A 14,678-nucleotide genomic window follows, 5' to 3' on the forward strand; every position below is an offset into this window, starting at 1 on the left:
CACAGAGAAAATACTAAAGAACACACACACACACACACACACACACACACACAGAGCTTATACTGAATTCAACAAAGTTTCAGGATAAAAGATCAGTTTACAAAAATCAGTGTATTTCTTTAACATAACTGCAATTCAGCTAAATTCAGTGAGCATATTAAGGATCATACTACGAGTATCTTTTTGACAAGAAGCCTCTAAATACATGTAAAGAAACACTTTTGGTTCAGTAGTCCCAATGCTCTCAAAGGTTATTAAGATATTCTATTTAAAGAAAATTTTGAAAAAATGAATATTCTATTACTCTCTGTCACACTTCCATTATATATACTTATTTTAGCAACAGAGTAATGATTATTCTAAAACAGGAGTCAACCAACTACAGCCCATGGGCCAAACTGACTGACCTCCTATTTTGGTAAATAACATTTTATTGAAACACATCCGCAGACATTTGTTTACAAACTGTCTATGACTGTTTTCAGGCTAAGATGCCAAGGCCTACAAAACCAAAATATTTACTATCTGACCCTTAAAAAAAATTGCCAACCTCAGCTCTAAAAAATAATCTAGTATAGAAATTTACCTTAGATTGGCATATGACAGTGAAACTAAGATTTCCCTTTTACCCTGTTAATAATAAGTAAACCAGCCTGTCAAAATCCAAGAAAACTCCTGAAAGTATGGCTGAGTTAATGTTCCAATGATTATGAGGCTATTTCCAATCTAGAATCAAGAACTGAGTCATACAAAAAAGAACTTTGCTCACAACTAAAGACAAAATGCCCTTAAAAAGTGTTAAACAGGGACACCTGGGTGGCTCTGTTGGTTAAGCATTCAATTTTTGCTTCAGCTCAGGTCATGATCTCATGGGTCATGAGATCAAGCCCCGCAGCTGGCTCCACGCCCAGTGGGGAGTCTGCTTGAAGATTCTCACCCTCTGTCCCTCCCCCAACTCACATGCATGCCACATGCTCTAAAATACATACATACGTACATACAAACATACATACATACAGTTAAAGGATTAGATTAGTAGGTAATGCTGATGATAAGACTATCTACCCAAAGGATTAGATTACAAAAGGATTCAGCCTATTTCAGGAGTGAGACAGAACTATTACAAACTAAGGTTTGAATTAATTGGGAGTTGTTATAAGCAGAGAGTGTAGCACACTTTTTTTTTAAATAATTTATCATTTCAAGACTCCCTAGTCTTGAGTATTCTGTACACTTCAAATAAACTAAGCATGTGTTCTATGTTAAACTGGCATGATGAATGAAGATAAAAGGTATGGTACCACTTGAAAAGTAAAAAGCAATGAAAGAGGAAAGCTAGATTTTTTTTTAAATTAATAAACTGTATTTTTAGAGCTGTTTTAGGTTAAAAAAAAAAACTAAACAGAAAGTATAGTTTTCATATAGCCCTCACCCTCACATACCTAGTTTCCTCTAGTATTCACATCTTGCATTAGTGCAGATTTGTTACACTGATGCATCATCAACACTGATACATTATTACTAACGAAAGTCCATAATTTACATTATGGTTTACTCTTTGTGTTGTACACTCATTGGGTTTTAACGAATATGTAACGACTTGCACTCAACATTACAGTATTACATAAAATAGTGTCATTGCCCTAAAGATCCTATGTCCTCCACCTATACCTTCCATCCCTCCCCACCTAACCCCACCCCTAATGACCACTCCTGGTCTTTTTACTGTCTCCAGAGTTTTGCCTTTTATAGAATATTGCAATTGGAATTATGTACACAGGCTTTTCAGATTCACCTCTTTCACTTAGCAATATGCATCTATGGTTCCTCCTGGTCCTTCTATGGCTTAATAGGTCATTTATTTTTTTCACTGAATAATAATTCTACTCCATACACGTACCACAATTTATCCATTCGACTACTGACAGGCATCTTGGTAGCTTCCAAGTTTTAGCAATTATGAATAAAAATGCTATGAACACTGTGTAGGTTTATTTGTAGACATAAGTTTTCAATTCATATGGGCAAATACCAAGGAGTGCAATTGCTGGATCATATGGTAAGAATGTGCTTAGCTTCATTTAAAAAAAGAAAAAAAAGAAAAAAGGCCAAACTATCTTCCAAAGTGGCTGTACCATTTTGCGTTCCCACCAGCAGGCAGTGAAAGAAGAGTTCCTACTGCTTTATATCTTCACTACCATTTGGTGATATCAGTGTGTTGGATCTTAGTCATTCTAATGGGCGTGTACCGGTATCTCATTTTAATTTGCAATTCCCTGATGACCTCTGATGTGTAGCATCTTTTCCTATGCTTATTTGCCTTCAGTATATCTTCTTTGGTGGGGTTTCTGATCAGATATTTTAACCATTTTTTAACTGGGTTGTTTTCTTATTGTTGAGTTACAAAAGTTCTTCGTATATTTTAGATGCAGTCCTTTATTAGCTATGTTTAAGGAAGAGTTTTCTCCCAGCCTACAGCTTGTCTTTCATTCTCTTGACAGTGCCTTTAAAAGAAAAAATTGTTTTAATTTTAACAAAATCCAACTAATCAATTTTTCCTTTCATGGATCATGCTTTTGGTTTTCAAACTAAAATGTCATTGCCAAACCAAAGGTCACCAAGATTTTCTCCTACATCATCTTCTAAGAATTTTATAGTTTTACATTTTACATTTGGGTTTATGATCCAATTTTTGTGAAAGGTGTAAAATCTATGTCTGCATTTTGTTTTGTTTGGGGGTTTGTTTGTTTTGCATGTGGATATCCAGCTTTCCTGCACTACTTATTGAAAAAGATGATCCTTTTTCCATTGAATTGCCTTTGCTTCTAGTCAAGATTACTTAACTATATTTGTATGGATCTATTTCCGGGCTTCCTACTCTGAAGTCAATAGTGTCAGTCTTCCAACTTTGTTCTCCTTCAATGTTGTGTTGGCTCTTCTGGGCGGGTCTTACATTTTATGTTATTTTTTTAGGATTTTATTTATTTATTTGATAGAGCGCAAGCAGAAGCAGTGGCAGGCAGAGGGAGAGGGAGAAGCAGGCTCCCTGTGGCACAGGGATCCCATGCCCCTGGGATCATGACTTGAGCTGAAGGCAAACACTTAACTGACTGAGCCACCAAGGTGCCCCGGGTCTTAGATTTCAGTAGAGAAATTCTATGTGGTCACACTGAAAAGTGACTGAACAAATGCATAGAAGTGAGCTGTGAAAGGCTTTGTAAGCTTTCTTAAAAACTTCACTTAATCTAAGAAAACTCAGCCCACTAGAAAAAAAAGCAATTAACTTCTGACACTTGGCCTTTTTTGATAAAAAAATCAATGTTTCTTTTAAAAATCTATTTCATTTTAAAGATCAAGCATCTAAATAATCAATTCCAGTTACTCTTCTAATATTCTATACAACAGACCAAGGAATCAATAGACAAATCATTTTAAAATTCCAGATGGAATTTAGAGACCAGGTATAATGAGAATCAAATCAGGACCAGATGAGAACTGCTTATTTTAGTATATGTAGCAACTAAGTAGTAGCTTACCCATGCTAAACTGAAATGCTATTTAAAGAATTACCTAAACTAATTTTCCACTATTGCTAAATTGATTGTTCTACTAGTAAACTATACTATTCTGACTCATCTGACCTAAGAACAACCTGGCAGACTGAATTCAGAGCCCGGGACACACAAATGAAAACCAATTGGAGACTGTTGTATAAACATTCACAAGTACTAAAAAGAACTTAATATACTATACTATGAACCCCCTTCCTAGAAATGAGAATTATAATTTTTCAAAGTCTGTGGATTCTCTGAGCTTCTTGCATTTTACATTTAAATATTTATTACCTAATTACTCTTATGCCTGCTTCCTTCTTTACTTGCAATTTTATAAATTTTTGTCATTAACCAAAGGGGAAAAAAAGGAAAGAAAATGAAAGCAACAGAAACTTAAATCAATCAAACTAGGCAAAAAGATTGTCAAACTAATTTTAAAAATTAGAGTATTGAATTATCTGGATTGCATTTATATCCCTTCCACATAAAATCACCACTTGATTACATGACAGTAAATCTTGCTCTCGTGTTTACAGAGAACAGCAGATCTTATTAATTATGACTTGGTTGACAATTCATCTGCTTCCCCTTACTCTGCATATATAGAAACAGAAATATAACCACTTCTTCATCCTTGGACCTTCTGATCTCAATACAGAGTAGGCTGAGTAGAAGAGCTTTTTTCATTAGCTACTGATAAAGTGAATTCTTAGGTAAGAAATATTTGTATTAAAATGTCTTTAAAAGCAGATTTGAGAATCAAAACTTTTTTGCTTCCTTCCTTCTTTATATTCCACACCATTCTGTCTCCCTCCATTATAGTGATTAACCAGAAATGACCTACTGTATGATTTTCAAAAATTTTATAAGCAAAAACCAGATACAACTGAACACTTAAAATTTTCCAGGATCTGTGTTCTTATCTCTAACTACCATTAAAAGTTTCCAATACTATTTACACAATCATAAATAGGACATGTATTGGTAAGTGCCAAAAAAGGTATTTTTTATTTACATTCTTGTAAGCTTCGCTTTCTGGCTTTGTACTTTCTCTTCCATCACTTTATATTTAGCAGCTCTTCCACAAAATCACTCAGTCCATTAAAAGTTTCTTTCTTTCTGTTATAAGGAACCAAGAATAAATTATTACATTTTTCTATGTGAAGTATGCTATTAAATAATAGCTTGTACACTAATTAAAGCAAATGTAATTGTGAGAACACATTGACATTGTTAAAGTAAATTACTCAATTTGTTAATAGTTTCATTTCAAGTGACCTTAATTGTATTAATTGTGATACTAGCAAATTAAATTGAAGAGCATTAAATACATTGTTCTAATATGTCCTAGAGGAGCAAATTTTCCATTACAACAGCAAAGAGAAAATAATGATTATATGCCCCCACCCCCAAAGTCACACATACACACACACACACACACACACACACACACACACACACACACACAATGGGTCAAACAGAAAAGGTCACACTAGACTGCATTTGCTACCAGTATTTTAATATCCATAGCATTGTCTAAAATAGACCATACAGAAGTAACTGGGCTTTAGATAAATGGGCTTTAGATAAATTTTAAGACATTCTTTTATCTTAGATTAAGCAGAAATTACTTCACCATTATACACAGTTAAAATGTTGAGAATGAGGAAACAAAGACTGGTACAAAGAATGGCAATATGAAAATATATTTTAAAAATAATACAATTCTGTGTAAATCAGGCACTACCTCCTCAATGCCTAGGATCAAGTCATAAGGGCATATATTTTAAAAAGTTATTGACCTCATTTCTTGAGAAGAAACTTAATTGTTCAACAACGATAACAATACAGACTGTTAAATAACTCCCCATCTTTAGAATAAAATCTGTACTCCTCAGCTTGGCTTAGAAAATCCTTATAATCTGGCCTCTCCCTATTAGACCCATCCTGCGCCATTCCTATACCACCCATGGTGCCCCAGACACAATGACATTTTCCAGTTCCTTCAATATGACAGGCCTATTCCTATCCTGGGATAGGATCTTCCTTTGTATGAACCCTTCCCTTTTCTGTGACTGCTATTGTTGTTTCTCTCTCTCTCTCTCTTACCAACCTTGCATGCCTGGCTCCTCCTCATCTGTCATTCACATCTAGCTGATACATCATCTTCTTAGAGAAATCTGTGAAAATCTAAAGTAGGCACCCATTCATTCCTCATCAGATTATCCTATTTTCACGCTTTGCCTAGCATTTATCACTTTCTCATATATTTTTCCTTATTTCTGTACTTTTTAATATTTTTGACTGCTCCCTAACATGTGAATTCCATTGAGAGAAAACACTTGGGTCTACTTGTTTAATAGCCTATCCCCTGATATTAGATGATCACTATGTTGAACAAATAAATGAACATCAGTCCTGTGGCCCGCAGCCCTTACTCTGTGTGATAAAATATATGTGCCTCTACAAATCTCTATTCGTTTATTGAGTATCACTAAAATTTCTTAATCACTGTGCCAACATGTCTGATTGAAAACCTATAAATAAGTTCAGGGCCACCTGGCTGGCTCAGTCAGCAGAGCATGCAACTCTTGATCTCGGGGTCATGAGTTTGAGCCCCATTTTGGGCATAGTGTTTACTAAAACAAAGAAAAGGAAAAAAAAGAAAAAGAAAAAGAAACCTTATGTTTAATAATAATAGATCTATTCACAAGCCTTAAAGATTTGAATTGATAGCAGCATTCTAAGACTGGTGTAAATCAGTTATATTCTATTAAAATTGTCAATAAATGGTAATGCTAGGAAGTCAATTGTATTTAAGTATTTCCATATTTGGAAGAAGAGGGAAAAGGGAAAGTAGGAGAATTATTATTTAAGTACACATATTCCCATAATATAAACAATTATTTTGCTCACACATTGCCTTATATGTGACTTGAGTAAGTAAAAGCTAATTCTCACTGTTTATCTGTTGATAAATCAAGGCCAGTGGGTGATTTTTCTAAGTAAAACTAAATGTATTTGTATATTCTGGAAAGATAAACAATCACTATAACGTATACGAATACAATAATTACTAAATGGTACAAAATCATTTCCAAAGACTCAAGTAAATTAAATTTTTAATACTGGAGATGTAATAAAAGAAAATGACCATTTAAAGTAAATAACTTGCGATATTACAATTTTTATGATTTATTAGCTTCTTAATTTCTTCTATTTGAAATACTCAGATTTTCCTAAAATGTGAAAAATAAAACAGCTTGAAGCTAACATAATGTTTCTTGTCTTGTACTTTCCTATAATCATCATCAGGGATTCCTTCTCAGGAAATTCAAGGAGCAGTATACGGTCAAACTCCAGAGTAAAGTACAAATACTGCATTAAAATGATTTCATATTTCAGAACATCTATTTAATTAATAAGCAAGCCTCTTTATAGCCAAAGTAGAGTGATGGCAAACTGACTTATTCTTAAAACTTGTAAAACACAAGAATAAAAAATACTTCAGATCAGATTAACAATATATCAATAGGGTAAAGTACATTTTCAAAGCTTTTGGTAAAGAGATCTTTGAAGAACAGAATAATGTCAGAGAACCACCACAGAAAAATCTACATTTACAAACATGAAGAAAAACCATAATAAAGTTACCACAACAAAACAGATATCCCTTTTTACTACAAATTACTTACATAATTTCTAAACTAATACGCTGAAGTAGATATCAACGTCTACCAATGTAATACAGATTAAAACTCTGTGCAGTACACTGACTATTCTCTGTTCTCATGATTTAAAAAGATCATTGGATCTTTAATAATCATTAAAATTGTGTGTTTTAACTGAAACACGAGATGTGCTTTACTCAAGTCTACAAGAAAATTTATAAATATCCAAGTATAATTGTATTAAAATGTTTTTTTTTAAATCCCTATTACATGAAAAGAGAATTTTTACCAAAATATAACAGCTCTATTGAAAAATATTCCTGGCTGTTTTATTCCATAGCTGACAGCACAGCAAAGTAGGGAGATGATTTTAAGATTTGAAGTTGAGAAAAATAGGTCTTTGGGAATTTCCCCTAGAGGAGGAGCAGGAGAAATACAGAAGAGGGATTGAAGAGGTCCTGGTTATTCTCTCAGAGTAAGGTTTAAATTTTTTCTTACAATCTCATCTTCCCTGATACTCAGTTCTTCCCTCTGATTGGGTAAGATCAACGTAAGAATGACTGTAATCTTTAAAAACGCTAGTTTAGGCAGATACAGTTTTTAAAATTGGTTAATGCTATGAAAGGAGCTAGAAGCAGCATGAGGGGACCTGGAGAATTATACTTGTAAGGGACTAATTATTCATTTCACTACTAAGCCATGGGGGAGGGGGCATCTGTTTTAATATGTAAGGGAATAAAAAGGAGCTGTAACCTCATGAGACACCAGGTAATTAACTCTTGAAATACTTATTCTAAGCCCTATGAACTAAGAGTTGGGTATGTCATTACTGAAACAGTCCAAACTCTGGCTCTACTGTCTTTTCTGGCTCCACTAATAAATTAGCAAAAGCAACTAATATAATTCTTTGATAAGAAATCCACTGTAGGTCATTTCACATAAGTAGGGTTTTTTTGGTTTTGTTTTTCTATCTTTAAGATAATACTGTCACTCTAAATCACATGTATCTGCTTTAGTTATTCCTAGACCTGGCCAACCAAAAACACCAGCCCACAACCTTCCATTTGTGGTGATTCAAGAGTGGTATAAAGGCTGACTGAGCAGGGTAGGAAAAATATCTTAAGATATGGATATTCCTTTGCAGACCAACTTTGCCCAAGGGGGTAGTGGTAACAGTTTTTACAGGGCTATAGTTTCTGTCTGCCACCAGGGCCAGCAGTGAGATCTCCTTTTTTTCCTAGGACCCAGAGAAATGACTAACATTCAGGTATAGCCACGAGGTAACTCAATGATTCTTCACACAAACCCCTCTAAAGAGCCTCTCTCTTCAGGCAAATAAAGGGAATTGCCACACCAACAGAAAATTTGAAATAAAACTAAAAACCAGATGCAATTCCTAAGGAATGGACAACTCAAAAAAAAAAAAAAAATCGAAGTCCAGAAGACATGTCTTTTATTTCAAGGATCTACATTTTACCAACAGCGAGCATCACTGTTAACATTAAAATGTCTAACTAAATCTCAATTCACTGTGACAGCATGAACACATAAAATTCACATATAACCTCCCAAATCTAATATTAAAGAGTAAGTTGAACCTTCCTCGCCATTCAAATATTTTGTCATTGATATTTAACCACTGTCTTTTTATGTTAATCCTGAATTAGATTTTCAGTTCACTCCCATCCACTCAAATGACTTACTGGTATCTTGACACTGGCTTAACCACTAATTAGAGATCATCAATACTCTTCCAATCACCAAATCATTTACTTTCTCTTTTTATACTCTTTAACCCATGCAATCCTTAAAGTACTGACAACTTTGGGCCTTCTGGAAGTTCTCATATATCTGTAGTTTCTGTAACCTTAGCACTCCTCTATCCCCTACTTTAACTATTCCTCCAATATTTTTAACTATTACTCCCTGTATCCAATTTCTAACCATGGAGAATTCCTACATAGCAATCCTCGGTTCTTTTCCTTTCTCTTTCTTTGGATTTTTTTTATCTGTCTCACATACTTTGAACTAATATCTCTGAGGGATGACTCTCAGATTCTAACTCATGGTCTTCCAAACTAGTCTCTCACTTCCAACTTTCTTTTGGACATCTTGACATAGAAGGACTGAGCATGGCATGGTCACTGATCTCTAATCTCACTTCTCCCTATTGTCATAGCATTTATTAATAAAATACGTTTTTTAAGGAGACTTTTTTTAAAATAATTTTTTATTATGTTATGTTAGTCACCATATAGTATATCCTTAGTTTTTGATGTAGTGTTCCATGATTCATTATTTGCGTATAACACCCAGTGCACCATGCAATATGTGCCCTCCTTAATACCCATTACCAGCCTATCCCAATCCTCCACCCGCCTCCCCTCTAAAGCCCTCTTTGTTTCCCAGAGTCCATATCATTTTATCTTCGTTATTGTCACTGAAGAACCTCCAAGTCACCCTATTTAACAAACTTTACCTTTAACAAAGCTACCATTTTCTTCATGGCTTTATAGTTTTACTTACAGTTTTCACCTAAACAGCCTTTTATCTATAAAGAATTTAAAAAAATATATATTGCTTTACTTTTTGCATTATCTTTTTTCTTAAATTTTTTTTTCAACATGAGCGTACTCTTTAATCCCTATCACCTATTTCACCCGTCCTCCCACCCACCTCCCCTCTGGTAACAATCAGTTTGTTCTCAATATTATGAGTCTGTTTCTTGGTTGGTCTTTTTTATTTTTTTCCTTTGCTCATTTACTTTGTTTCTTAAATCCCACATAGTGAGATCATATGCTATTTGTCTTTCTCTGACTTACTTCACTTAGGATTATCCTCTCTAGGCTCTATCCATGTTGTTGCAAATGGCAAGATTTCATTCTTTTTATGGCTGAATAATATTCCATTTGTGTGTGTCTGTGTGTGTGTGTATGTGTGTGTACACAGACATACACACAGATACACACACATCTTCTTTATCCATTCATCTACTGATGGACACTTGGGTTCTATGAGGAATTTTTTTTTTAAAGATTTTATTTATTTATTTGACAAAGATAGAGACAGCTAGCGAGAGAGGGAACACAGGCAGGGGAGTGCAAGAAGAAGAAGCAGGCTCATAGCAGAGGAGCCTGATGTGGGGCTCGATCCCATAACGCCGGGATCATGCCCTGGGCCGAAGACAGACGCTTAACGACTGCGCCACCCAGGAGCCCCTCTATGAAGAATTTTTTATTAAAAAGATACTTCTTGCAGGGGCGCCTGGGTGGCTCAGTCGTTAAGTGTCTGCCTTCAGCTCAGGGCGTGATCCTGCAGTTCTGGGATCGAGCCCCACGTCAGGCTCTTCCACTGGGAGCCTGCTTCTTTCTCTCCCACTCCTCCTGCTTGTGTTTCCTCTGTCACTGGCTGTCTCTCTGTCAAATGAATAAATAAAATCTTAAAAAAAAAAAAAGATACTTCTTGCAAAACTAGGCAAACTGTAAAAAGATCAGTGTTTGCCAGGGATTGGGGGAAGGATGAATAGACAGAGCACTGAGGATTTTGTGAAAATGTTCTGTATGATACTATAATGATGGATGCATGTCTTTATACATTTGTCTAAACTCATGGAATATATAACACCAAGAGTGAATCTTAATATAAACTATGGACTTTGGTTAACTATAATGTGTCATGTAGATTACCAGTTATAATAAATGTACCACTCTGGCGGGGGGTATTGGTAACGGGGGAGGCTATACATGTGTTGGAGCAGGAGTATATGGGAAATCTCTCCTTTTAATTTTGCTGTGCACCTAAAACTGCTCTAAAAAATTAAGCCTTTAAGATTAAATTTAAAAAAAGACTTCAAGCCAAAACCTATCTAAGTTATTGTAGATCCAAATTCTTAACACAGAATTAATGAAGGTATTGAGCTAGTTTATTGGCTACCATTTAACAATGTTCCACCAAATCAATGTATATATCAAACACTCATATACTATTCCCATATTCCCTTCACAACTCTCATCACCATGTTACTCTATACAACTTCATCTGCCCTGACACCTCCATCCCTTCCAAAAATTTTTACTCTGTCCTCTTAGAACCCCTTTCCATGGTAGCAAATATCCTTATATTCTCAGACCATCAATGAATTCCTCCACCATCAGCCTCCTTGCCTATGCGTACCTCTTTTACTCCCATGGCAAAACCCCAGCCTGCTTTTCTGTGTTACCAAATCCTAGGTGCTGAATTCTACTGGACATGATCATGCAGATTTACAAGCTTGTATACCTATAAATTATGATGTCTTATCTCAACTTGGTCCCCACAGTTATATATTCTTTATCAAATCATCCAAACTTTTGTCACTCTCCACAAATCTTCAAATGATTCCTCTTATCACTCACCTTCAGCAAATTACCTCACTTTAACTTATCAAAGAGAGATTAAAATATCAGTGATATTTAATTGAACTCTGTTATTTAACTAATGAATCTACTGTATCTAAATATCTTCTTTTCTCCTTCCCTCCTATTATTACAATGAAAATAACGATCCTCTGTCTACAAATCCCTCCACCTTGGCTCTAGACTGCAAATTTCCAAGACTCCTACACATCTCTTGCATTGATTTTAAAATTTTAAATACTACCGTAACTTTTCACTCTATTCTTCATGCCAGCTTAGTACAGAGTACCTCATTAATTTACTTGAAATACACAGAGTACTCAAGACTATGGATTCCTGAGATTACAAAAAGCACTGTGTTTGTCAATAGTTACAATGCCTCTATCCTGTGCAGACTTCTATTTGCTGAAAACCTTAGCCAACTGTGGGTACTTTTGTTTATTTTCTCCTTAACACCTTGGCTTCTTTGACTCCACACTCCTAGTTTTCCTTCTATTTCTCTAGACACTCTCTCTTAGTCTCCTTTACAGTACCCTCCTCTGCTACAAGGTCTTTTCTTTTTTTAAAGATTTTATTTATTTATTTGTGAGAGAGAGAGCACAAGTAGGGGGAGCAGCAGGCAGAGGGAGAAGCAGGCTCTCTGCTGAGCAAGGAGCCTGAAGTGGGACTCAATCCCAGGACCCTGGGACCATGACCTGAACCAAAAGCAGACGCTTAACTGACTGAGCCACCCAGGCACCCCTGCTACAAGGTCTTTAAACTGGCTTTCCTTAAAACTGCTTCTAGGTCCTCTTCTCACACCAGGTGCTATTATTAGGTGATCACAATCATTCACATTGTTTTTGCTACCATACTTAAGCTGACAAATCTTTATCTCCAGCACCAACCCGTGCACTAGGTTTTAGACCCATAGATCGAAATCTTTAGGATGTCCTCATTTGAATGTCATAAGGCATTTCTAACTCACAATCTTCTGAACTTACAATCTTCCCTGCCACCTCCTGTCCCACCTGCACCACAAGAAGTTCCTCCTTACAGAGCTCCCCATCTCAATATAGGCATTAACAGACCTACCTGGTCAACTCAGAAAACTGAATGTCACTTCAAACTTCTCACCCTTATCACTTCCTTATATCCAAATATCAAATGCTGTCAATTCTACCTACTAAATCTCTCTCAAACATTTCCACTTCTCTCCATTTCTGCTTCTATACTTTCCTAGTATAGGCCACTATGATTTCTTACCCAGAATACTGCAATGGCTTCTTAACTGTAGCCATAATAATCTTTCTAAAATGTAATTCTGGCAGTAAGATTCCTTACTATTCTTAGTGTCAGGCGGCTTCATGACCCTGGTCTTCAGTCTCATTTGTGGCCATACGACCCTTGAATGCTAGCCTCCAACCACACTGAAGAGGGCAGAAGGCAAGCTCATAGCACATACTCTTTACTCACTCCATCACTGGCTAACAGCTACTCATCCTTTGCATTGTGGCTTAAATAGATTACAAACCTTCCTTGACACACCACTACCACAAATTTAAGTTAAATTCCCCAACAACATACTACCTGAGCATACTATTAGTTACTTTAGGAAAGCACTTAGCATTCTCCGTCTTAACTGGCCATTTACTTTTCTCTTCCTGGTCCCCCAAAACCTGGCTATTAACCATTACAACTGGCATTCAGAATTATGTTTATCTTTTCAATGTTTTATTTCCAACACTCAAAACGATGCCTGGTACATAGAAGGCACTCAAATATTTATTGAATGACAAGAAACTTTAGAAGTGCTGAAAAGTTAAAAAAAAAAAAAAGAAAAGCCTATACCCCATAGGTTCTTGATTCTACAATGTTTCATATGCACAATAAATTTCTATAAATTGCATTAGTAAGTAATAGAAATCAAAAATTAAGAATGGTATCTTTGTAGATTTTTCACTAGGAGGTACATATATGAAACATGTATATTAAATGTAAGCATACTTTAGTCTATGCTGTCATATTATTGCAACAAATTATCTTGGACAAGAAATCATTTATTTCCTCAGCTTTCCGTTGCTAAATAATTTTTGCTGTGGGTTAATAAGGATATCATAGCTTGACGTATTTCCCAGAAAATTTTCTCCTGTTGGTTCTTATGGAAATTTTGATTTGTGTCAAAATGAAAAAAAAACATGGAAAATGTCAATTTTCAGAGGGATTTCAAAGAAGGGAGAGGTCAATGAGACCTAAAGAGAGACGAGATTTTATTACTTTTGAAACCCTGAAAGAACAAATATTAAAGTATTAAAACAATCAGAAGATAGGGGCGCCTGGGTGGCACAGCGGTTAAGCGTCTGCCTTTGGCTCAGGGCGTGATCCCGGCGTTATGGGATCGAGCCCCACATCAGGCTCCTCCGCTAGGAGCCTGCTTCTTCCTCTCCCACTCCCCCTGCCTGTGTTCCCTCTCTCGCTGGCAGTCTCTATCTCTGTCGAATAAATAAATGAAATCTTTAAAAAAAAAAAACAATCGGAAGATAAAACAGATTTCATACATTACATTCATACATTACAACTTAGGACAGAAAGGAAAAAGGTAGATGGAAAAAAGATACGTGAAGTAATTAACTGATTAATGTAAGTGAAGGAATTCAGACTGTTAAAACACAATTCATTCATCTGTTAGTTATTAATTCAATAGTGTCTGTGGGCCAACAGATACACCAAGAGTTCCTGCCCTCATAATGCTTACACTTTAGACAAGGAGACAAACAAACAATGAAACAAATAAATGCAGAATTACATTGAAGGATGAGTGCTGTGAAGGAATCAAGAATAATGTCAGAGAACAATGGCATGTGGGAAGGTCCAGAGTTTAGGACTGGCTTAGCACATCTGACCATGGCCAGACAGGGAAGACAGCCGTGAACATCATGGTCAAGAGTTTGGATTTTATTATTAGTGCAATGGAAAACCACTGAAAAGTTTTAAGCCAGGAAAGGAAGATTTTTTTTTCCCTCCTTATGATGATTCCCGCTAATTATAATTAGAGCAAGGGCAGGGTTTAAAATAAGATG

General features: G+C 35.6%; 1 protein-coding gene across 9 annotated transcripts in view; it reads right to left on the bottom strand.

Annotated features, from left to right (window-relative positions):
• Nucleotides 1–14,678, bottom strand: part of TBC1D5 (TBC1 domain family member 5) — a 560,456-nt gene that overhangs the window by 340,187 nt on the left and 205,591 nt on the right. The window contains exon 4 of one of the 9 annotated variants that reach the window (XM_057315994.1): nt 4,570–4,673. The exons of the other annotated variants lie outside the window; for them this stretch is intronic. The gene's annotated coding sequence lies outside the window, so the exon portion shown is untranslated. The remainder of the gene's footprint in view (nt 1–4,569; nt 4,674–14,678) is intronic. 9 annotated transcript variants of the gene reach the window in all.

The sequence above is a fragment of the Ursus arctos genome, unplaced genomic scaffold (genome assembly GCF_023065955.2).
Source record: "Ursus arctos isolate Adak ecotype North America unplaced genomic scaffold, UrsArc2.0 scaffold_20, whole genome shotgun sequence".
Classification (NCBI taxonomy): Eukaryota; Metazoa; Chordata; class Mammalia; order Carnivora; family Ursidae; genus Ursus; species Ursus arctos.